The sequence below is a fragment of the Rhagoletis zephyria genome, unplaced genomic scaffold (genome assembly GCF_001687245.7).
Source record: "Rhagoletis zephyria isolate East Lansing unplaced genomic scaffold, Rhagoletis_zephyria_1.1 Rzeph_scaffold_00048, whole genome shotgun sequence".
In the NCBI taxonomy this organism is placed as follows: domain Eukaryota; kingdom Metazoa; phylum Arthropoda; class Insecta; order Diptera; family Tephritidae; genus Rhagoletis; species Rhagoletis zephyria.
Window position 1 is genome coordinate 24,107 of NW_016157132.1, and position 12,935 is coordinate 37,041.

At 35.8% G+C, this 12,935-nt stretch overlaps 1 protein-coding gene across 1 annotated transcript in view; it reads left to right on the forward strand.

Moving 5' to 3' along the window:
• The first annotated feature begins 1,016 nt into the window (after window positions 1-1,016).
• Window positions 1,017-12,935, forward strand: part of beat-VI (Immunoglobulin domain-containing protein beaten path VI) — a 157,482-nt gene continuing 145,563 nt past the window's right edge. Inside the window, exon 1 of the mRNA XM_017622577.1 lies at window positions 1,017-1,111. The gene's annotated coding sequence lies outside the window, so the exon portion shown is untranslated. The remainder of the gene's footprint in view (window positions 1,112-12,935) is intronic.

The following is a 12,935-nucleotide window of genomic DNA, read 5'->3' on the forward strand; positions in this document are numbered from 1 at the left end:
TGATAACACGGATTATTGTATCTCTGTAGCTTTTTCTATGTATACATTCTCTCAAGGGAGTATTGGAGTGGAGCGAGGTCAGTCCATCAGTGAGTAGCACAGTTAATTTTTTCACGTATCGGTCGAAGCTTCATTGATAAGTTCTTCTATTATGTTATGTTGTGCAGTAAAATTGCGGGACCTGCACAGCAGACAAGTTATCATTATGTTCTTATCTTTAACCGTTAGTTTTTTATTTTTGTTTAACTACTCCTTAAATAACAGCTAGTTCTGATGTTTGCTTTATTAATCCAAAACAACAATTATTTTTCATTTTTATCTAATCTCTAATTTAATCTAGTTGTTTTTAATTTTTAAATTAAATAACTTAGATAACAGTTACTAAGGACTTTTACTTGTAAAAGTCATAAGTAATAATATGTCAGTTATTTCTAGTTCTAAAAGTAATCAATATAAATCAGTCACCGACTTTTATTTTTCAAATCATATAAAATTCATTTATATAAGTCGTAGTAAACTTTTGTTATGCATCACCTTCTTAACAACGAAAAATTTTAATTACTTGTACTCGTATGACTTAAAAATAACTTTTAGAAGTAAAAGCCACTGACTGATTTTTGTTGATGACGTTTATAACTAAAAGTTTTCAATAACTGTTATCTAAGACATGTATATAATATAAAAATCAAAAGTAATTGTTATTTTCAGATTATTTAGATAGAAATCTAAAATAATTGTTATCTTGGATTTAAAAAAAAAGAAATATAATAAATAATTATTATTTTTTTTAAATTCTGCATAAAAATTACAAATAAAAAATTATTTTCAAATTTGATTTTGGATGAAAAAAGAAATCGATTGGTATCTATCACTCAGTTGTAGACCTTTTCCTTCATAGCGAATTTCGCAATAACGGTTTTCATCAATAACTGTTATGTTTGGTCCCTGCTTCTACGTATATTTTACAAATATTAAAAAAAAAAAACTGATTTCTATCTTTGATTTTAGCAACAACTGGTTCAAGTCGCAGCTAGATGCAAAGTTGCAGTGAAATCGCCGCGTTTTAAAAATTTAAACCACTACGATATCTCCTTTGCGAAATTGTCTACAGGTAAGTGAAATTGCATATGTACATAGTACAATAACTTACTGATAAAGGTTAAGTTAATGTCCGTTGACATAAAAGCACTTAGTGAATTTAACAGCTTGTAATCTTAATACTAGCGAGGTTATGATTGGTGTTCTTCTTGCCAACCTCAGCTAATCATCCTGTATTAAATCGACGGTGTCCTTAACCTGGTGCACCAGGGTTGGCAGCTCAGGAAGCCGATTGTATAGCAAAAGCCCAAAAAATCATGGTAAAAAATAAAAAAGAAAATAATGGGAAATGATACAAATATATATTTATTTTTTAATTGTTTAGAACGAAAACATAACAATTATCTTTTATTTTTGTCTTTTACAGTGGCGTTGTCAAAATATCGAACTAGTAAAGATAAACGCCTTTTGCAACTTACCTCGATACTTTCATAATTAACAAGTGGAAATAAATTTTTTTTTTAGATTTGATTTCTACTGAAAATTGCAACAGGGCCAACCAAACCGTTTGCCTCTGTTGAGCCGAATTTTATCTTGATGCTAGGATCTGTTATAGGTTGTAACAAATCCAACAAAAATCCATCGTGCAAGAAGGAAAATAGTTCGACACGAAATATATGTTTATTGTTGTTTGTTTGTCCAACTACATATCTTTTAATAATTGCTAAATTTTAATTTTTTTTGGGGGTAAAATTTAATCGTTCTTTTTTGATTTTATTTATTTATATTTTTTTTGTTGATAAAAGATAATCAGTGTTCAGGGGTCCAGAGACCGCAATATACCTTTTCTATAACTTTGAACCGTTATGGGGCAGACTGAGGTTTTATGACCGTTGTAAATCTTATATGATATACAGAATTAAATCTGATAATAGCGGCTGTATATAATATGAACGAAAATATAAAAATAAAAAAAATAAAGTTTAAATTTGATCGGAAAATATAAATCCAATTTTAGCAAGAACACAACCATTACGGCCCCTGCTTTACTGCAAATATGTGCCTATGAACTCCGATAATTTCGTTTTATTTTTGTGTTTCATTCCGCTTTTGAGTAGCTGTAGCGCAGACATCCAATGAGCTCTTAGACATCATTTCTAAACTAGGTAATTTGCCATTCCCCTCTAATTCGACTTATGAAAACTCAAATTTTATCTCCAATTTTGTCTGCTGCTGGTGACAGCTTCAGTTACTCCCGAATGCCAAACTCAATCATTTTGAAAGTATTCAACTTTTATGACTGTAACCGTCGATCAATCAACAACAATGTGCATCTCATGTCTTCGTTTTAATTTTTTTTACTAAATATTCTTGTGATATCATTTTCTTTGTGTTTTGCTCTCGCTCTTCATTTAACGGACGGCCTTAAATTTGCGTTGTCTACCAGCAACTAAGCGCAATAAATGCTCAAATGCTATAAATACACGTGCGTGGCCCAACTGCTCAGTCACATTACAAAAGATATCGCTCATACGCACTGGTGGCTGGCTGGCTGCATGACTTGAAACTTTCATAGAACTTTTTAAGTCGCAAACAAAAAAGCGATTAAAACTAGCATAAACATAAGCGTTTTAATAGCGCAATGCTTTTATCGGTTCCGTTATACTTATTTGGGTTGTTGTTGTTGTGGCAATGAAAGTTACATATGTAAATGATCTTTATTGATGAGCATACTTCTGTTAACGATTATACATACATATATGTATATGGCTTTAAGCCATACGATTTATTGATTTCTTCGCCAGTATCTTTATTATAGGCGCCATTACAGAAACATTTATAGCTACAGACAGACTACCAAGGCTTGCTTGATATACTTCTTATTTTGATGTAAACACAATCTCGCGTTTCTAAAGTTTACGGTGAAAAAGATCATCACCATAATTCATAGACTTACAACGCGATATGCGTCAAAGCTTCCTTAATGATTTCGCACTTACCTATCATAGTTGCATATTCACGCTTTCATTAGGTCGTTCGACACTGGGGCCTATGTCACCGACACAATAAATTGGATCGCCCCGACTGGGGCCACCCCTTGGCTTTGTTTGCATAACTGCAGTCTTACGTGCCTCGTCTGGCACCCAAACAAATCGCCGGGATCAACAACAAAACTGATACCCTGACTGTCACTGTCACAATAGAGATATTTGCCTGATCAATGCTCACTTGTTTATGGCTTGGCGCGCAGATAATAGTTGGGCTGTAATCTACGTGCCGGTCTGTAGAACCATCGTGCCTCAGTGCCGGTGTTGTTGGTGCCCGATCAATTGGCGCCGGCCCGTTCATTCTTAAAACGAATTGGGCGCTAATTCGATCGCCACTACGGCGCTACAAACAAACACCGTGGACTCTCCCATTCCCTCATCATACGGCGAACAACAAAAATGCCGCGATAAGATAAAAAGGCGACGCCCCTATTGTGACTTTTCGCGTCATCCCCTTCTCCTATCTTCTTCGCTATTGGTCGGTATAATTTTGGCGCGAACCCCCCTAATGGAGGCTTCTCCCCGACGTACTAGCACAACACCGAGAATCGCTTCTTTGCTCTTCAATAATAATAATAGATTGGCGCTTACACATATGTTAGTGTTTGGCCGAACTTCTCCTCCGATTTGTAGTGTGAACCTTGATGTTGTCACACAAAGCGGTGGGACCTACAGTTTTATGCGGACCCCGAACGGCGATTGTATTTTTATGAGAAGCTGTTTCTCATGGCAGAAATACACTCTGAGGTTGGCCATTGCCTCCCGAGTGGTGGTGACTGCTATTAAGAAAATATCTTTTTTTTCGCGATGTTACTTTGACCAGGGCTTGATCCCAGGGCCTTTATTAACGCAATAAGTTGCCGGTAAAGAACGAGAACAAAAGAAAACTTTGGTGCGTCCAGAACGCGACATGGTGTCAGTTGTCTGGCTATGTATCAGAATCTACCACTAGAAATAGTAGAAGCAGCATACCAGTTGATGGGATAGTCTGCTAGTTCATCCCCAGTGAAAGAAAATAAGTCGCGGCGTTCCAGCAGTCACAATGGCCGGCAAAACAAAGCACTAGCGTGTCATTCCGAATGGCCGAGGTTCAAGTCCTCGGAAAGAGATTTGTTTCTTTTTTTAATTTTATAGAAATATTTTTTTAATAGCATTTAATTTTTATAGCACAAATGTTTCTTTAAATATGTATGGTTTTTATTTAAATTTAAGTAATAATTTTAATTTTTGCACAAATCTGTTGGCCAATCGAGCATGAAGTAAAGTTCGAAACAGATATTTGTGTTGATTTTGCTCGGTGAGCTGGAGCGAAGTCTTTTTGAAAGCATCGCAAAAGATCTTTGAGTTATGGTTTTGTTTCAAAACTTCTGTAATTAACTGCCTGGTATGTCTCTTATATACGGTGAGTCCCAAGTCACTGTACTTGCTGACATTCATTTCCTGGGGTATGATTTTCTGCTTGTGAAACAGATTTCAGATGAACCCGACTCTCTACGGCTTTGATGGCTTTTTGTGGTCGCACAGATATTCCTTGGTTGTCGCTTCTACCAGACTCCTCCAATAATTGCACAGGACAATATATACAATTTCTGTTGATTTTCATTTGACACATATCGGAATTATTTCGCTTTTTTCGTTGCTGAATTCTTTCAGGCCAATAGCGACAACACGATAACCGATTGGTTGAAAACAACTTACATAAACAACTTTAAACACGGGAACTTTAGGTAAATATCACTATCCAAATAGCCCTTTTACCTGAAGTGGGTGCGTTCACTGGTTGCTGAGAATCGGTGTCTTTAAGAGGGTGTACCAAAAAATTTGCCAATGCTTATTTAGTAAGTATATCGTTTTGATTGATTTTGATTTTTGGATACTGTGCTAAAACTAGTTAAATACAAAGGCAGAAGAAATTGAGGAAACCAAACAAACAAGTACCACTTAAAGTTCTTAGCTGTAGCTTAAGTGGAAATAATTTCCGCATCAGCCTATAAGGCGATCTTCCCTGGATAAATCCTCATCGACCTTGTTTCCAGAGATGTTTTTAGTAAAACTTTTTACTGATGCAGCTTAAGGCTTCAAATAGCTGCATACTTTGGCGATTTTCTGCGATACTACAAAGATTTTAAGACTGCCTAATGGTCTGATAAACTGATGCTGCAAATATTCTTCATTAATCTTTTATTCCAAGATGCTTATCTAAACACAAATTGATTGCTCAAGAGAGATTTTTCAAATACATATTTTCAAGAGGCACCCTAATGCGGAGTCCATTCAAAAACTTCTGTCGTAAAATGTTGTTAATGAGGGAGTGTGATGTGAGCCATTCTGAACTGAGTGAGTGTGTTTTACTAGAACAAAACCTAAATGAAAGATGTGCTCCAACAGAGTGAAGTGGTGCGCATAAAGAGGCGCAGGCGCGTCGCTTTTATATCCATAAAAGTAACTACATAAATCGCCATATATTAAGCTTGTGTTTTTCGCTGTCACTCATACTTTTTCAGCGAGCATATATCAGCGTTTTTACGTGGTGATTCGCCTGAGGCCATCACTGACTATAACTTCTATCAACACACGCCGCCGAACATCTGCCTTTCATGATGGCAATGACACATTGCCTAAACTAACATACATACATATTTACATGCTGCAGGCAGGCAGTCAATCGGCCAAGCAGCTTAGATGAGGCAGCCAGCCAGCCAGGGAGGCTGACAAGCAACTAGATTGTTAAGCCGTAAAAAATATCTAAACGTAGCAGCAGAGCCAGGCTGTTGACGAGTCAGAGCGCTCCAACACGAACGCAAATCTCGCAACTCCATCACGCGACAGCAGCATTAATAGGTGGCGACACAGCGTAGGCATCCCTAACTTGCGCACTAACGCTCCTCTCAGGCTCGAGGGCGCATCGCATGTGGGATGGTACAAGCGGAATAGCGGAGATTTTATGACATTTCGTTGTTTGGATTTCCGGCATCTAACTTGATTCCATTCTAAATTCACTCATGTCAGCGCTCTCAGGAGTGCGATGGCATAAAATTTATTAGACGAAAACATGAAGAAGTTAATACTTTTTTTAATATTTACTACAAGTAGGTATACATACGGTGACCATTCGTACCGATTTTAGCCGGTCAGTATTGATTTTGAGAAAATTGTCCCGCTGAATATTTTTTTAAAGTCGGGTCGTATAAGTATCCCGATTTTTCATTTTTGTACCGATTAAATCCCGATTTGCAGTGTTTTCTTTATTAATTCAACAAAAGTCTTCCTGGTACCCTCGCCATATTGCAGTCATCATTCTTGTGAAACTTTTTTAAAGGGTTTTATAATAATTATAATTTTTTTTTTTATGAAACGATTCTATAGTTTTTGAAAAAACCAACTACGCTTGGCAAGCAAGGTTCGTTTTACCACTATTTCAAATATCTTCGATAGAACGTTCAGTTAGACATAATGAGATAAANGCGGGCGGTATCACGCCCATTTTCCGGAATTCTAAATAATTTAATTCTTGTCAAGGTATTGTTGGTATTAATTTTTGAGTAAATTAAAGTCCTTAAATTTCGAAATATCGAAGTTTCAAGCATTTCTTAAATTGACCATATATATGAAAAGTGGCCGTAATTTAAGTCCGATTTCAATAATTTTCAGCAATTTGCTTTTGTGTGGCAAGCACAATAATCGCACCGAGTGTGGTACATATTGGTCGAACGATTACGAAGTGGGCGGTGCTATTTTCCAAAATTTTATCATAAACGTATTTCTAGCTAAAGAATTATTACAAGAGTTAACTTTGAATAAATTAGCTTCAGTATTTACTGATTTATCGAAAATTTCGTATTTCTCTAAATTACCTTGTATGTGACGTGGGCGTGGTTATTGTCCGATTTTAAAAATTTTCAGCCATTCGGTGTGCTGTACCAAGGTCAATAACTATGCCAAGTTTGGAAGAAATTGGTGGAGCGGTTACCAATATATATTCATGTAATCATAGGTGGGCGTGGCTATGCCCCTTTTTAAAAAATTTATAATATAATTTTTAGTGAATCATCTTCACTAGTTACTAAAATATCGCAGTTTTCGCATTTCTAAAAACCACCGTTATGTGGGAAGTAGGCGTGGTTATTGTTCTATATTGCCAATTTTCATTACCATCCGTCCTACGAACGGAAGAAGTACACGTACAAAGTTTCGTTAAGATATCCCAATTTTTACTCGAGTTATCGTATACACAGACGGACGGACTGACAGACAGTCACCGCTTAATCGATTTCTCTTTTCATTGTGATCATTAATGTATCTATCTCGATTCGTTTCGCCTGTAACAAACAACCGTTATATAAACAAAGTTATAATACCCTTGTGCACAAGTGCGCTCGGGTATAACAATACTAAAGCTTACTCTAGGCTTAACCTAACTTACGTAAGAAATCGTCAATGATTACTCAGCACGTCAACTTAGTCAGAAGCGAAAATATTTGATTGTTGTATTTTACAACGCTTTTATCAACTTGCAATGTTGTGTGTCCAGAAACTTTCAATGTTGTGGATCCAGAAACTTTCAATGTTGTGTGTCCGACACCATAAAGCTTTGCTTTGAAAAGTTCCTATAAAAAAGCATAGTGCATAGGGCGACATCTGTAGTGAATAGGGCGAGGTAGATGACATCTAGATGTCGCCCTATGTACTACGTTTGCTACAGCGGAAATAGACGACACGCCATTTCTTTAAATAAAATTAATTGGTGCTCGTTTGTATGTACATACATATGTAAATGCATGTGTGTGCACCTTTCTATTAATATCGTTGAATTATTTTAATATCTATTGCAAAATTTTATTCAGACAGGACTAAAAAGTAGAAAATAAATAATATAAAAAAAACTTTTTAATATACAACGCTTTTATAAATGGACTAAAAAGTAGAAAATAATACTTCTCAGTCCCATAGAATTTGTTTTGATAACTTTTGATTTTGAAATTTTAGCAAAAGTCATTATAAACAATCTATGAAATTGAAAATGAAAAGCGTGGGGCGCATGTAATACACTTGAATTGATATGAAAAGTAATATATGTATGTATGTATGTGGGTATATGAATAACGACCGCTTAAAATCGATTTCAAAGTTCTACTTTCGCTGTAGAAATTTTAGGTCTACGTTATGTAGTTTGACTATTGTCAATTAAATCGAATGCTTTGTATTGCATGCGCTCCACGTTTTTCATTTTCAATTTCATAGATTGTTTATAATGACTTTTGCTAAAATTTCAAAATCAAAAGTTATCAAAACAAATTCTATGGGACTGAGAAATATTATTTTCTACTTTTTAGTCCATTTATAAAAGCGTTGTATATTAAAAAGTTTTTTTTATATTATTTATTAATTTTCAGCTAATTGTCAATTTGCCGCCTATAAGCCACACCAAAAAATTCCTGAACAAAGGTATATTGCGTTGGCCAACATATTAGGTTACGTTACGTAAATTAAGTCTAGACTAACTGAATCTTAATTCCCGCAAAAAATTTATGACGAAGCTGGTCACCGTAGGTATACATATGTACATATGTATATGTAAGTATGCGAGTGTGTACTTTGCGCCGTAACTCCTTACTCAACAACTCGGCTTGCAGTTGTTATCATCTACTGGCCTCATCAGCTGGCATTACCTTTATTTTCCATGTTGCTTCCGGCTGTACCCTAGTTGAAGCTTGCTATTTGAAATTTTATATTTTTATAACTAAATATCTGTCAGCCAGCAGCAGTGGCCATCTATTAATCTAAACGAGATGCTTATTGTTTTTGTTGTTTTAGTCCTGACAATGGATAGTGACGATGTTATCGTTAGTTTAAATTTTATGTGGCAGAAATATAAGGTTTCTCCAATTATGAGGAAAAAGTCTACATTGCTGCAAGTTGGTATCTTCTTGTGCAAGTACCTAGTAGGAATAGTACAAAATAAAGTCCATTGGGCGACAATAAAATTCTGATTAACTATTAAATTTCCATCAAAATTTTATCATACAATACATAGGAGTTTTAATTTAAAAGTCTCAATTAATCATCATTTAACCAAGAGTTAATTGTTATAGTAATTCACTGGGATTTTTGGGGAAACCATTGAAACATTTTTACTGAATATTAAGTTATTGAATATTAAGTACTAATTTTATAAGGATTCTTCGAAAAAAAATATATTTGTTTTATCTTTTGTTTTTTCTTTTCGGAATTGCAACCATGTGACAGTTTCCCTTTGCAATGTTCCAGCAAGCGTTAAATAGCGTTATTTTTATTCTTATTTTGCGCTACTACCGTTTGAGGGTTCTTTGCAAAATTGCCGAATCGAAGATTTATTTAATCGCCTGCTCAGCACAAAGTGGCACATTTTTGCAATAGTTACGCACCGAGCCCGTGCATAAAAATTGCCAAATCTTTACTGATGGCTTAAAAATTACACTGGAAGTTTACTTAGTTGTACCTAAAATAGGGCTGCCAGACGCCCTGGTTTTCTAGGATTTGTCCTGATTTAGACAAATTGTCCTAGTGTCCTGGACAAACTTAAATTGTCCTGGTTTTTTAATGAAGGCAAATGAAAAAAGATTTGAGCTTTCTAACATTAGTAGTCGCGATTCAGCCCATCCCGAAATTCAATTTTTAAATCACGAACCAGCCCATCCCAACGTGTTTCAGAATTATGCGGTGGGTCAGAAATTTATAACTATGAAAAATTCACATGTCTTTCAAATTAATTTTAAATTATAGACAAATAATAATGAAATATCTGTCATCTACCGATTATTTTGTTTTTTCTTTGCTGTTCCTTATAGGGAATATATTGCCACTATGTTCACTTCTAAAAGCATGCAAATATACCTAAAAAATTAGTATGCCCATTTCGTTACACATTTCACATCTGGTCAAATCTGTTTAACGGTACAAAAAAACAAAGTTCATCTGCTTTTACCACGTCATACCTAATTTTGGCAATCGCCTTCTCTAATATTTTAACCCCAGTTTTTCCAATGTGTCACAAAAATATATTTTTAACCAATTCTGTTAACTTATCTTTTGTGACATCCTTTAATAATTAATTTCAAGTAAAAAAACATAAAACCATGTTTTTCGAATCTTAGTCAAAAGATACCTGTTGAAAGTATGTATTGCTATTTCGGCCGACGTAGTCACCTGGGGGACCACGAATATATAACATTGCATAAATCATACATATACATTAGGGCGGGCCAATTTTTTTCTTTACTATGCGCGTATAGCATATGAGTATTCTACGTTTAATTCTATGCAAATTTTCGGAACAAAACCATCAATTTGGAGTTTGCTGAATTACGAAAATAAGTTTTGAAGAAAATGTTGAAATTTTCATGTGGTTGAAGTTTTAAGAAAAAGATAAATGCAGAAATATATTCCTCATACCGGAAAATGCTTTACGACTGTACAGCAAAATGCTAACAAACCTAATTTCGCAATTTGGCAAACTCAAAATTGATTTGACACCCATGTTTCTTTGGCAAATTTGCTTATAATATAAATTTTCTATACATATAAACCCATACGACCACACCCTCTGTATAAGCTTTGTATGTAGGCTCTCACATTCGCTGGGTAACTTCGTATATCGCCAGAATATTGATTCAGTTGTTGAGAGGTTTACTATAATCTTTTGTGTTTTATTTTTTGATGTTGCACTGAAACTGGGCTTAAACCCAAGCCCTGCGGAATGGTAGCGTGCACTGTTAACCACTACACCACAGCGGCTGGGGTTCTCATAAATTTCACGAAAAATGCGATTAAATATGATTATTTTGAGACTTTACTTAAGCCTTAAGAAATAATTGATAGAGCCTGGTGTAGCGGTTACATCTTAGCAACCAACAAAATGGGCATGTGGTCAAAAATGTTGGCTCTCGCAGTATTTGCAGTGCAGAGGAGAGCCGGTGTAACCAACATAATATATACTGTTAAATAAAACACACGAAAGCGACAAGAGACGCCAAGTTATGCTTAATGTTATTCTCTGCAAGCGGATTTAAAACCGATAAAATGGCAGCGTATGTAAAGTTTCTTTTCTAAGGTATATTTCTAGTTGTAATTCCTGTAAAGTCTCACTGTTAAGAGTAAATCAGTTGATTCTAGAAAGGGCGAATGACTTTTGTCTTACTTCGAACAAATAGCAGTACACAAAACTCCAATTTTCGGGGATGTCTTCAATCGACTAGTTTGCAATTGGCAGTTTGGACATGCATCCAATCAGCTTTGTGCCGTCGTGGGTAGAGCCTACTTCTCCTGAAGCCTCATTCCATTTTTTGTCCCAAGCCCGATTTCAACATGATGGCGGATACAGCGAGTGTAGTTGCGCTTCTTCTAGGCGGTCATTAAAACGCCTTTTGGTCCCGTCATCCTCTTGCTCAGACAGAGCTTTCGGACACAGTAATCTAGGGTTGCGGCAATGAGCCTTAATGGAAATTGTGACAATTTATTCATTGATAGAGGTGAGCTTAAAGATAAGGCAACGAAGTCTCCACCCAACAACAAATTCCACATGCAATAGATGTCGAATGCTTTACTCGTAGATACTCTATGTCACTCAGAATACCAAACAAATGCCATTTGCTTGATTTGCTTATGTAATTGCTATTAAATAGCCCACATCTATTGCAGAGCAAATCAAGCATAGAGCAAAAGTCAAAAGGCAAATCTTCACTAATTAATATTTCCAATTAACTGTGATTTCGGTTGTCAGTTTTCCAGGAGGCTTGTGAGCCTTCTATTGTTAAATTCCATTCAAGGATGTTTACATACATACATATGCTTTGCTGCGTTATCAAACCGGATTTGTTTACGACTTAATATAATTCTCAGCAATGAAGCAGCCAACAATAACCTCAAAGTGAACTTCCGCTTATAGATTTGCTGGTGATGGGTGCTGTCAGCAAATACTCTTTGTTTTTGTAAGGAACTTAAATAGCCATTTACGATTTGTGGCTTGGAATTACGAAGCAAATTGGGCACTAATACATGCACACAGAGAATGTAAATATATACTTAAAATAACAAAAACAAAAATAACCTCAACATCAACAGTAAACAACAAGGCGCATCTGGAATATTTAAATTATTTATTGGAAATGTTTTCTAAAATCTAAAATATTTATGGTGCTATGTATGAAATGCTTTGAATGCGCGTGACTGCTTAAAACGACTACAATCCTGACTGCGCTATCCTAGAGGGATGACACATTGCCTGATTTCAATTTATGGATTTTTAAAAATTGTAATCAGAGACACTCACAAAGCCATACACGTACATAGAAGTCTACATATATATAGTTACATACTTACATACATGCCACACTGTAAGCCCCCGAAGGCGTATAAACCAACTTTTTAGCTGCATTGGCTGTCAGTTCGTTGTTGATTTTGGGCCTGCCTGGCATCAGTCTCAGCTGGTTGCATGACAGACGAACGATCTGCCATGCTCATTCGGACTGTGCCTTCGTGATTGACTGACTGACACATTGACTGAGTGACATATCACTCAGCCGCCTCCAGCTCAGTTTGCTTTGATTTTCTTCATGCTCTGCTGGCGCTGTTATTAAGTATGAAATTTCGTATCAACCGACTGACGAGACTAAATCGTCGCTCCCAACGAAGAGTAGCACATCTCAAATTACCGTGGAAGACTAGCACGTTTCACTATTCGCGTCGAAGACTAGCACATTTCACTAATCGCGTGGAAGACTAGCACATTTCAGATTTTTGCGTGGAAGACTAGCACATTTCGTTATTTGCGTGGAAGACTAGCACATTTCAGATTTTTGCGTGGAAGACTAG